Raw genomic sequence first — 13596 nt, 5'->3', positions numbered from 1 at the left:
ACAAGGCATTTACGCCCACAGAACTGCCGCTCATTGGATATTTTCTCTTTTTCTGACCAACCTCTGTAAACCCTAGAGATGGTTGTACCTGAAAATCCCAGTAGATCAGCAGTTTCTGAAATACTCAGACCAGCTCATCTGGCACCAACAAACCACACCACGTTCAAAGTCACTGTACTGATAAATTAAGCATGATTAGTTTGACATTTTTCAAGCAAGATCTACATTTTTGGCAAGGTGTTCCTTAAGTTTTCTTGTATGGGAAAACTTTTTAACGTTTAAAGGTTCAGGACACCCCGGAGAACTTTTTTTTTTATATTAACAGATGTGTGTGTGTTGAGCATTAGTTAAGACAATGTTAGCACCTGTCAGCTTTAATTGTGGGGAAAACTGGATAATTTTGAGCTTTTGTCAGCTAATTTCAGCTTCCGGGTTTAAAATGATTTATGGGGCGGGATCAAAATCGGCGACGTAGCGCAGAACTGCAAGTGCAATGATGACCCGTCGGTTTCTCATTATTATTTAAAGCGGAGTTTTCTTATCCTATGAGAAGAGCCGGCTGCTTAATTATTCATGAGACCTGCCAGACCTGCCAGTGTCAAGCCCGAGCTGAGAGACACGGAAACCACGGCACAGTATTTAGCCGTTCATGAAGGCTCATATGCGTTTGTTTCCATCATCCACGGGATTTGTTGCATGCTTTCCCCCGCGATACCAGCAGGGTTAATGGTTAAAATAGACGGGTCAGGAGACCCGCTGCACTGAGTCTGCTGGATACGGGGATTGAGGGAGAAGTCCTCATTTATAGTGTTTACATGAACACGATTATCTTTATAATGATATAAATTGTGGTTGTCTGTATATGAAATTACGAATAACAAATGTAGCAGGGCATTAAATCACTGTTCATTTCTTTGCATTTTAACTTTGTAAACTATAAACTCATGCGTCTCCTCTTTGTGTCTCATTTTGTGAGCTAACTGACAACAGCAGTTATTCGCTCCCCTTCTCCCCTGCTGGCCACGCCCACTCCTGCCCGATGCTCGCGGAGCTCCACGCCCATTAATCATGCATCTTTTGAAAAAATTCTGAAGTAGACTTTAACCGAAAGAGGGGGGTGTCATGGCCCTTTAATTAAAAAAATATTTAAACTTTTGGTATCTATTTACATGCTAAAATCCCTTTATATATTAGTATATTTTCTATTTGGTACATATATTTTAGGCACTGGTGCTTATTTTTTATTCAATGTAACCTACTGTTTGATATATTTATTTGTAATTGATTGATTGATTGATTGATTGATTGATTGATTGATTGTGTTTAGGTCAGTCGTTCACTAGCCGATCTGTATGAAAAGCCTTGCCCTCTGGATATTTAAAAGGATGTGTATCTGAAACATACAACAAAATGTACCCCAAGTCATTTTTTTTAGATTCAGAAAAATGAAAACAGCACCCTCTAGTGAATTTTTGATCTAAAACGTGCAGTGAAACCTACCAGGCCTTTCTAGAGCTGGATGATGTTCCAAAAAATATCACGTTATCATGTTTCATATCATTCAATATTGATAATTATTGAATATTCTTTAACAATACTCTTAGAAATATAGGGATTTTTTTTAATTTACCAACTTTATTTTGAATTTACTAACATTACTAAGACAAACAGTTTTAGTGGTCAAAAACAAAAACATTTAAATAAAATATCGCATAAACAAATGTTAAAGAAACTCTTAATCTTGTTAAATAAAATGTTACAAAGAGTGTGCAATGGTAAAGTTTAAACACTGAACAATCAAAACAAACCTTAAGGTGTGAATAATAATGATGCAGTAACCTCAAACTCTGTCAACAGCACAAGTCAAGATAATAAAATCTGAGCTTTCAAGTAAAGAAACCAGCCATTATTATTCAAATACATACCGCAACATAACAAATTGTAAAGTTTAATGACTTCATTACCCCTATGCTAAAAAATCTTTCAGATGGGGTGCTAGTGGCTGGGATGCACAAGAAAAGAAACCAAAAAGCCACTCTGGTGACATCCTTAAATGCTTTATTTACAATCTCCTCACTGCTGCCAGTCACCGCACTCATTTTAGGATGTACTGTTATTCTGACCTAAAGTGACAAGCAAGTGCGCATGGATTCTTTCACCATTTAAAATGGGCTTTGCACTCTTGCTCCCCTGGCATCTTTCGTAACGAGGCGACCATCAAGCGTTTTCCCAGAGGATGACAAACAGACAAATCATTGCTGCAGCTCTGATGCAAGTTTATGAAGAAAAGTAAAAAGCGCTGCAGTGTTTGTCTGAGGTTATAAGTCTACCGTTACTGAAATGTGTATATTCCATACAAAGTGTGATGCAGATTGGTTAGTTCTACTTGTATGAAATGAGGTGCACTCGTTGCATTCAGAAAAAATCTGATGTCTTTTTAAACATCTGCAGCCACATTTTAATAAAACTATGTTGCTTCATACCGAAACTACATGCAGAACCTTTTTTTTTTAATCGATATTTACAATCGTGCTCGGTCAATAAATATTAATAAGGATTTTAAATCGCCAAGGCCTACGTCTTCCTAAAAATTCCAAGTGGATAAAACAAAACCATACCCAATTATATTTCCGGTTTTGCTAAGAAAACAAACAAACAAAAAACCTTTAGATTATAGAAGCAAATGGACTGCATATTTCAAAAGTCAAACCCAGTGCGCCAGCTCTCATTTAAACCCACGATGTTCACTCTCATTTAAATTGGTCACCTTGGCCAATAATTCCCTCTGATTTTCATCTGTCCTCACCACTGCAAACCGAACAAATCATGCAAAGACAGAGAGAGAGAGAGAGTGACAGAAAGGCGAGAGAACATGCAGATTCAAGGCACACAATCATCTATCTAACATCAGTGGAGCTGCATCACATTAGTGTCTTCCCCAGTCCCATCTTATCTTTCGGAGAAGCCCAGCAGATGCATGTCGAGATCAGCACTTGCAGTTTACGGTCCAGTGTGCGCTTTATCATTCCAGGAGAAAAATGTTGCATTCATCATCTCTGAATTGGCTCTCTTTTTATCAATCGGAGATGCTACAGATAGTGGTGTCAGAATGCAGGTGGTTGATTTTGAGACGGCTGTGCACAGTGGTGCTTTTTCTGCAGATCAGAGAGAAGAAGGCTGCAGTGTGCGAGCTTATTCAAATGCATAAACAGCAGGCTGGAGCAGGGGAGAGAGCTTGTTGTCAAGTTTGGCATCTTTTTATTGTCAAAACAGAACGTTTAAATGTCAGATATTGAACGCTGGAAGTGATACAGATGCAGAATCCAGAATGCGCCAACTTTAGCCCTTGCTATCCATTTGGTTCTGGAGTAAGGGTAGACTGATAATGAAAATGACTTTTTTTTGTTTTTATATAAATGTGTCGTAAAGATATAACCATTGAACATTCATTCATTTTCTTTTCAGCTTAGTTCCTTTATTAATTCTGGGTTGCCACAGCGGAATGAACCGCCAACTTATCCAGCATCTGTTTTACGCAGCGGATGTCCTTTTAGCCACAACCCAACACTGGGAAACATCCCAGTCTTGCATTCACACACACATACACTACAGCCAAATATTCAATTTACCTGTACCACATGTTTTTGGACTATGGGGGAAACCGGAGCACCCGAAGGAAACCCAAACAAACACGAGGAGAACATGCAAACTCCACACGGAAATGCCAACTGACCCAGCTGGGGCTCGAACCAGCAACCTTCTTTTTGTGAGATGATTGTGCAACCCACTGCAGCACAGTGCTGCCATTATTAATCAATAAAAAAAGTAAAAATAAATAAATAAATAAGGACAAATATAAATTAAATAAATACATTAACTAATCAATCAACTTATTAATTTGTTAATTAAAATTATAAGCCATCGATAATATATTTTGTTCAATGTTATTTTATACCGTAAATGTGTCTTAAAGGTATAACCATTGAACAAAACGGATTACTTTATTTAAGTGTATAAGATTACAAGTTCATGCAAGTGTTTGTTGTTTTTGTCATTTAAAAAAATGATTAGATATGTTTGATCAATCATGAGATTTAAATTAATAATTAAAAAAACACACCAGTTATAATAATAAGCCTTTGTGCATCAAATTGTGTATTATTTTGTAATTTGCAAGTAATCAAAAGGGAATAAACACAACAATAACATGGCACTGAGTTAAAATAAATGAATAAATTAGCTGTTTTCCATGATTAAATAATAATAATAATAATAATATTAATAATAATAATAATAACAATAATAATAATAATAATAATAATAATGCCTTTCATTTATATAGCACTTTTCTGGACACTCAAAGAGCTTTACTCATTTTTGGGGGAATCTCCTCATCCACAACCAGTGTGCAGCATTCACTTTGATGACGCGGCGGCAGCCATATTGCGCCAGACCACACACCACACACCAGCTGATTGGTGGAGAGGAGACAGAGTGATCAAGCCAATTATGATATGAAGCTGGCGAGGAGGTCATGATGGACACAGGTCAGTGGGCAAATTTGGCCAGGATGCAAATACAGGTAAAACCCCTACTCTTTTTTTTTTTAAGAACATTCTGGCATTTTTAAGGACCAGGACCTCGGTTTAATGTCTTATTCGAAAGACAGCGCTCACTGAGCAGTATAGAGTCCCCTTCACTATACTGGGGTATTAGGACCCACACAGACAGTAGGTTGAGAGCACCCCTAACACCACTAACACTAACACCACATACAACAGCAACCTATCTTTCCAAAGTTTTATTGCATTATGGGACTTCCATTTTCCTTCCAACTTTTAATGATAAAAAGTTATTTGAAGTGATATATCGTCTGAATTGGTATTGTAAATGATGCTACATAAACTTGGTCATAAATTGGCAGTATGTTTTGGTTATTACATAAACTAATGTTATTGCTTATACAATTTAAACAGATTCAAACTACTGAAATGTCAATAGAGGTCACATTTTTATACTACAGAGATAAATGTTTGGGTCTCATATTTCAATTAATGTATGTTTAAACAAATAACCACAAATAAATCCAAATTAAATAAACCAAAAACACATGTGAATCACGAAATTCCAGAAACTTATTATTTTAATATAATAATAATAATAATAATAATAATAATAATAATAACTTATTATTATAATATAATAACTAAAAATATGGTAACATTCACCTGATTTTTAACATTAGAACATTGAGAAGACCAAGATTAGACGCAATAAGATTTCTTTCTATAATTGTGTAAATGTAGTTTAGACTTACTGCAAAACTGAAGAAATAAACACTACATGATTTAAATGTAATTATTTTAATGAAACTGAATGAAAGTATCTATATTACACATTAATGTCATTCTCCGCCTGTCTGTGTTTCTGGGGAAAATAGAAAAAGCCTGATTATTCTGCTCTCCTTCTCTCTGGATACTAGAAAATCTCAGCATGAGCAAATGAGAATTCCAGCGCTTTCATTTATCTGTAACTTTATAGACCAGAAAGAGAGACGCAGATTAGTTTGTATGAAGCTGGTCTATACTTTAATGTGGCATTTATAAATAATTAGCTTCTGAAATATTCAAAGATAAAACGCAAAACAATTCAATAGTTGTTTACTAAGTTACTTTAATGTTTTTATTTACTGTACAGGCATTCATCTTCTTTTCTTGCTTCTGAAAATATGAAAGTCCTTTTCATTCAGGGCATCTCGAATGTGTTAATTAAATGAAGAGATTTCAATAAGACTGCACTAATAACAGGATTAGCAATTTGAGCGTTTTCCAATAAGACAACCAAATTAATTCTGCTATTTTACGGCATCCCTAGTGATGTGAATTATTTATCAGTTAGCATTCACATAATTTTTTTGGGGGGGAGGGGGTATGTGAAATATGTAGTTCAAATAATTGTCATGTATTAAGACGTAATTGACTGTTTCCATGGCAACACCTGGCAGATCTGTCATGATGACTCCTCATACCAAATTTGATACTTTTAAAAGGTTCCTGCTAATATGAGAATGGAATAAAATTCTTTTAGTTTCTATTTTGCATGTAATAATAGTTTCCGAATGTCTTTTAAGGAATCAGATGTGTAGTATTATTCTGCAGTTTGTTCTAATTTTCTCTCGCTTTTTCTTTGGTTCATTTTGTGAACATATTCATTTGTTTAAATTTTTTTTAAAAAGTCAAAGATAGTCTTTCTTTTTTGGCATCAACTTGTGCCATTGTTTTTTTTTTTTTTTTTTGCCCACTATAACATGCATAGAAGACAAAACCATCAATTTTTGCATTCCATATACAGTTAAAGACAGAATTATTAGCCCCCTTTTGATTTTTTTTCCTTTTTTTTAATATTTCCCAAATGATGTTTAACAGAGCAAGAAAATTTTCACAGTATGTCTGATAATATTTTTTCTTCTGGACAAAGTCTTATTTGTTTTATTTCGGCTAGAATAAAAGCAGTTTGAATTTTTTTTTGTAAACTATTTTGGGACAAATTTATTAGCCCCTTCAATAGTATCCCTTCAAAAATATTAATTCAATTTTGATTAATATTTAATTTTGTTTAATTTCATAAAATTGTTTAATTTGTTTTGTTTTGTTTAAATTTTGTTTTGTTTTGTTTAAATTTTGTTTAATTTGTTTAATTTCATAAAATTTTATTTTATGAACTTTCATTTTATGAAGATTAAAGTGTGACAAACATGCAAAACAAGAAATCAGTAAGGGGTCAAACACTTTTTCACACCACGGTTTGTGTGTGCATATATAGCAAGCGGCAACCTCCCATTCTCCCTCGTGAAGCCAATACGGAATTAACTAAAACTGCAATTCATTGACTGGCCTTTGGGGGCTGGCTCCAGGAACTCCAGATGTTCACTGACTGCAATGATAAATTGGCCAAATTTACAGCCGATAAAAACATGTTTACAAAAGATGGTTTTGGTGCATATAGCTAATATTACCCTTCATAACAACTGTGAGGGGGATCATTTATTTATAACTTATCCGTTTCGTTTATATTAAGTTATATTAAGTCTGAATAATTAAGGACGTGGCCACTTGCTGCTTACTGTCTCGTCACCTCAGCTGATTCTAGCTGATAACCCGCTGAACTCGGCATATACATTATATTTTTGTTTTCTTTATGTGGATTTACACAGTCAATTGCCTTTTGGAATTATTTCCTACAATTATCAGATAATATGGCATGCTGTGGCTCTTAATTGTGCTCGCAAACCATTCAAGTGGTGAAAATGTGAAAAAGTGTTTTGATCCAGGAGTGCAATACCAAGTTCAACCACTGGGTGTCAAACTTACATACGGCACTTTTAAAAATCTAAGGCAACCAGTAAGTTTTAAGTGTAACAAAGTGGCATATGCATTGCAAAAATTCTCAAGAATTGTGTTGTTTCAGTTCATATTAAATAAGTAGTATGAACAAGCAGCATGTTTTTGAGTGTGGCTGTAAAACTGTACGTGTCGCAACACTGTAAATGACAAAGAATACTTAATTACCTGCGAGCAGATCAGTTTTGGGATGAAATATGGTATTCAGACAAGGTATGATGGTCATTTATCATTGAAGCTGTGTGTATTAGGAAACGTTGTTTTCTTTCAAACATTTTTTTCCTGTTCTAATTAAAATATATATTATTTATGTGACAAATTGCCACGCTCTCTGTCATATCACTGTTACGCTGAAACATTTTCTTGTATTGCAATACCATGTGTCATTTTCCATTTGTAGCGAGTGTGCCATTTCTGCAGGAGAGCCCGAGGCTTCAGTTCGCCTATTCAATAAATCACTAAGAACCACACAACGAGATCCTCCATCACACACACACCAATGCAGTTAGCCAACATCACCCGTTCATTTGCTTTAATTGAAATCAATATTAGGCTAATTGAATCCTGTGACTTTTCTTGAGCAGCATGTGTCTGTTGTATGCGAGTGGCTGTGTTTGTGCATCACTGAGGTCAACTGACATGGCTGTATCTCCGAGAGGGTCAAATGAAAGGCCCAGCTTTGAAGTCACTCATCTGCTTGAGTGGAATGGCTTTAAATATTAATGCCTTGTGCTGTGGTAATGGAGACGATTACGTCTGTTTTATTTTCAAGACGGTTCTGAGAATGGCATGCATACTGTATGTGTTTATGTAGCAAAAAGTCTATGATCTCTGGAGACAGCTTAGGATCAGCACTCCCATTCATCTCAATGGAAGCTGTTTGGTTGGTAGAATGTGATTTAAAACCTGCCAAGTTTCTGTAAACACAGAGTTCATTGTAATGTTTTGTGTGTGACTGGGAAAGAAAACAATGCCATGAAACTAATCATGGATTGCACCTAGTCTAGAACCCTATCCTAGTATTAGTGATGTCTAAAAACCAAAACCTTACGGGTGATTTACATTTATTTGACAATATTAGATTAATTTATTTAGCAAACATTTCTACACTGTAATGCTGGGTTCTGCACAATTCTATCACAAATTGTTTAAGTAAACATAATTATTGTTTTCAATTTTAAGTTGATTGAACAAAGAACAATTAAATTGTCCCCAAAACACCTCAAAAATTGTGTTTCAGCTCATTGCAAATAAGTAGTTTGAACAAGCAGCAAATTATTTTTATTTTTTTGGAGTGTATCCAAAGCAACTTACATTCATTTATTCATTTTCTTGTCGGATTAATCCCCTTTATTAATCCGAGGTCACCACAGCGGAATGAACCGCTAACTTATCCAGCAAGTTTTTACGTAGCGGATGCCCTTCCAACCGCAACCCATCTCTGGGAAACATCCACACACACATTCGCACACACACTCATACACTATGGACAATTTAGCCTACCCAATTTACCTGTACTGGGAGTACTGCATGTCTTTGGACTGTGGTGGAGCACCCGGAGAACCCCACGAGAAGGCAGGGAGAACATGCTCCATACAGAAACACCAACTGAGCCGAGGTTCGAACCAGCGACCTCCTTGCTGTGAGGCGACAGCACTAGCTACTGCGCCACTGCCTCGCCCAAAGCAACTTACGAATAAGGATTATTACAAATGAGAGCAATGTATGGATGCGAAGACAAGTGTAAGTTAGTTTAGCAGTTTGTTTTGCTCTAATCTCTCTACTAAAGTGCAGACTAGCATGACGGCGCTCATCATACATAATTAATTAAATATTATATAAAGATTATTGAGCAGTTTAAACAATGAAAAACATGTTCTTACACAAATTTGAGAATCAGAAAGTTTTGATAAGTATGTCAATATTTACAAAAAAAGGGAGATAGATGGATAGATAGATCTATATACGTATATAGATCTATCTATATACGTATATATATATACGTATATATATATATATATATATATATATATATATATATATATATATACATACACATATACACACACTTACACATATGTATGTATATATATATATATATATATATATATATATATATATATATATATATTATATATATATATTATATTATATTATATATGTATATTATATATATAGATCTATCTATCCATCTATCTCCCTTTTTTTTGTAAATATTGACATACTTATCAAAACTTTCTGATTCTCAAATTTGTGTAAGAACATGTTTATATATCTAATTAAATATATTTAAATATATCATGTAAGAACAGCTATATATATATATATATATATATATATATATATATATATATATATATATATATATATATATATATATATATATATATATATATATATGCATTTAAAAACTGTGAAAGGGTTAAACTATGAAAAAAAAACTGAAGCTAAAGGAACTTCATTCAGGGTAATGAGCCCCTTATGACACAACAAAAGGGGTGTAACAGTTGATGCTGAAAACACTGAAATAATGAAATGGCAGTCCAGAGTTCCGATCTAAACCATAATAAAGAAAAAGAAATCTCAGCAAAATATTGGCAGCAAAGTTGGTTATGAAACCCACAACTATCCCTAAACTCTAAATTCTATAAATCAACTTAATTCTTCTGAAATTATACATCTAGTAATGATACATGACATTTTCATAAGCGTGATGTGTTCAAGATTATAATGTAAAATTTATACATTTGGTATTATCAACAAGATACTTTTTCACAGTATTAAACATTTTTAAAAAAAATTCTATTTTTTGTCATTAAATTTACAGATTCTAATTGATATCTGTTAAAAATGATAAATTTTAAAATCACTGTTTAATGCAACTTGACACTCAAAAATGAAAGTTGCAACAATTCCATTGTGTAACCAATAGGTGGCGACAACCAGCAAATAAAGATGTGTCACTGAATAATTCTTAAAAAAAACTTATATGTAGTATTGATAGATGAAGCGTTTATATAACTACTCATTGAAAATGAGGCAAAATATATATATGATGTGTTGTTGTACACGATTATAATGTGAAATCTATATATTCAGCATTATCAGCAGGATACTTTGTCACAGTATTAAACATTTTAAATGTTTTTTATTCAGCTAGCTTTTTTCTGATTTTTATTTTCATTACAATTACAGGTTTTAATCAATGTTTGTTAAATCCAAAACACTGGAGTTTATGATAGATATTAAAATCACAGTTTAATACAACTTGACACTCAAAATGAAAGATGCAGCAATTCCATTGTGTAAACAATAGGTGGCGACAACCAGCCATGAAAACTGTGTCACTGAATAGTTCTTCAAAAATCGTACATCTAGTAATTATACATGAAGGTTTTTATTAAATTACTCGATGAAAATGAGGCTAAAACATAAATGTGATGTGTTGTTGTACACAATTATGATGTGAAATCTGTACGTTTAGCATTATCAGCAGGATACTTTTTCACTGTACTGAATTTTTTTTTAATTCAACTAGTTATTTTCTGATTTTTATTTACAATAAAATTACAGGTTTTAATTGATGTTTGTTAAATCAAAAACACTGAAGTAAATGATAAATATTAAAATCAAGATTAATGCAACTTGACACTCAAAATGAAAGATGCAGCAATTCCATTAAGTAACCAATAGGTGGCGACAACTAGCAAATAAAAATGTGTCACTGAATACGTCATCAAAAATGACACATTTAGTAATGATACATGAAGTTTTTTATTAAATTGTTAATTGAAATAAATAATAAAGTAAAAATAAATATGTGCTGCTGTACCAAATTATGATGTGAAATCTATACATTTGGCATTATCAGCAAGATCATTGTTCACAGTATTGAACATTCTATTAATTTTATTTTTATTCAGCTGGTTATTAAAATTCCATGTTTTAATTTATGTTTGTCAAAAACAAAACTTTCCTCCAGTATGCTACTGTTGTAATAAATGGAAAGCAATTTACATTTGTTTCTCCTCCCTTTTGTTCATGTGATCCGAACCATGAGATTTGTGATCCATTACACCACTAACAAGTAATATGTAATGTAGTACAGCTTAGAAATAACTTTCACAAACTGACAAGTCTGATTCCAGTCCTCCTACTACCTTTAAGCCGGCCGCTACTTTCTCATAAATCAAAAAGACTATTTTTCTTAGTCACATTTAAACAAGCTCCACAAAATGCTGCGTACACAAGCAAGTTCACTTCATTTTGGCTGAGAGCCAGTAAAATCATACCATCTTATTTCAAAAGAAGCACTGGCGTTTCCAAAAGCAAAGAGTTGCATTGTGGGTGACAGCTGAATGGTGATGCACTGCGGCTGTGTTTTAAGTGTGTGTCTTGTGTGTTTACTGTGGACTCATTCTTGCTGACGCATCATTAGCTGGATTTACCCGTGGGCTGCTCTTATGAAAGGTCAACCAAAGGTCAGCTTGAACTTCATCTTACCTTTTCTCTCTCATTCTTATTCTTTTCTGGCTTGCTTCCTCTTTCCTCCTTTCGTCATCGCACCATCTCTTCATTTCCACAGCAAATTCTGATTAAGAAGAGAATAGATTATTTTTCTAAAATCAGCTCACAGTTCAAACAGACTTTACATTTTAATGTGTCCAGCAAGCCACAGTGGAAGTGAAGGATTTTAGTTTAATAAACAGCAGGGGGGGTCGTACATTCGCCGGAGGTTCGTTCAAAGCATTGTGACCTTATTTCATCATGTTTCTGTTTTTTAGCATTTCTGTTTTTGTTTATTCATATCATCAATAATTCAGTATAATGTTCAGAGCAAAGATTCCTCTCTGGTGGAGCAAACTCATCAGGTTTTTTTTTTTTTTTAATTAATAAATCTTAACAATGATACATTTTGCAAAAGCACAATAAAGCTGTTTGTTAGTATAACAGGACCAAGAAGTCATTATAAAATCATCGACAGCCTGCGAAGAGCATGTGATGCTGCAGCAGATATTACTGCTCTTAAATATGACAATTATATATATATATATATATATTAAGGGTGTCACGATCCTCCAAATCCTTGATTCGATTACATTTTCGATTCTAAAGGCACGATTCGATTCAATTTTCGATTATGAATAATTAATTAATTAATGACCAATTAATTATTTGTAGCCTACTGTTTAAACTACCTGACCTGCATGGTCTTTGTTTTACCCATAAACAAATCATACAGTAAATGAATAAAGGCAAGATACACACATAATTACCACCTGTCAATCACTTTTTTCTGCGGGACTCGTGAATAGGCAGTGATCTGTGTCGTTATAATGGTGTCGGTAAAAAAGACGCACAACCAACAGAAACCAGCCAACAGTATCTGAGGTGTTCGCTAAAATGACAAAGTACAAGTGAGTGAAAGATTGAAGCAGTCCTCTGACTGCCTGGACCTGCTGTCTCTAGCGCATGGCTGTGTGTGCGTCTGTGTCTGTGTGGTCACGTGATGTGCATTTTCAGAGGTAGAGAGGAAGGAGGTGCTGCTCAGAAATGCTACACGCCACTGTGGATGTCAAATCGTTGTCGTTCTAAAATGCCATTTAAAAACAAAGACAGTGTAAACAGGGCCTGAGTGTGTACTTTTCGCGAGCGGATTTGCAACGGGGGCGGGCGGAGGATCGATATGCCGGTGTTGTCTATCGGACGAACCGTACGTAACACGTACATAGCAGAGCTTGCAAAACTGTGTTTTTTTGTCGACAACACGAACGTTGTCAACAAAACTCATTGGAAATCCAAAATGCTTACACACCGGCGACTTCATTGAAAAAGGAGAGGGTTTAAGCTCTGTCGACGGGTTTCCTGCTTCGGCAGTTTAACAAGCCCTTCTACAAGCCTGTTATCTTTCCGCTTGGCAAGCCAAGATGACGTGACATGGGGGCGTGGCAGCATCGACGATTCTATTTTTTGATTTGATAATCAAAATTGAGCATAAATTTCGATCGATTTCGATTCAAAATCAAAATTGTGACAGCCCTAATATATATATATATTCACTTTATTGCAAAAAGTCCTCTTAGGTTTCATCAGCGACAAATAATAGTCTAGACACCCCTTCAGATAATAAACCATAGAAATCATCCCCTACTCGTCCTGCCACACACTAAACTAAACACTAAACATTTTGAAATCC

At 34.4% G+C, this 13596-nt stretch overlaps 1 long non-coding RNA gene across 2 annotated transcripts in view; it reads right to left on the bottom strand.

The window, feature by feature from the left end:
* Positions 1-13596, bottom strand: part of LOC141378672 (uncharacterized) — a 107808-nt gene that overhangs the window by 77311 nt on the left and 16901 nt on the right. For both annotated transcript variants that reach the window (XR_012393844.1, XR_012393843.1), the window contains one exon: positions 11904-11991. This is a non-coding gene — a long non-coding RNA (uncharacterized lncRNA). The remainder of the gene's footprint in view (positions 1-11903; positions 11992-13596) is intronic.

This window comes from Danio rerio, chromosome 18, assembly GCF_049306965.1.
Source record: "Danio rerio strain Tuebingen ecotype United States chromosome 18, GRCz12tu, whole genome shotgun sequence".
Classification (NCBI taxonomy): Eukaryota; Metazoa; Chordata; class Actinopteri; order Cypriniformes; family Danionidae; genus Danio; species Danio rerio.
The sequence above is the reverse complement of the archived record's forward strand: the minus strand, read 5'-3'. Positions and strand labels throughout refer to the sequence as shown.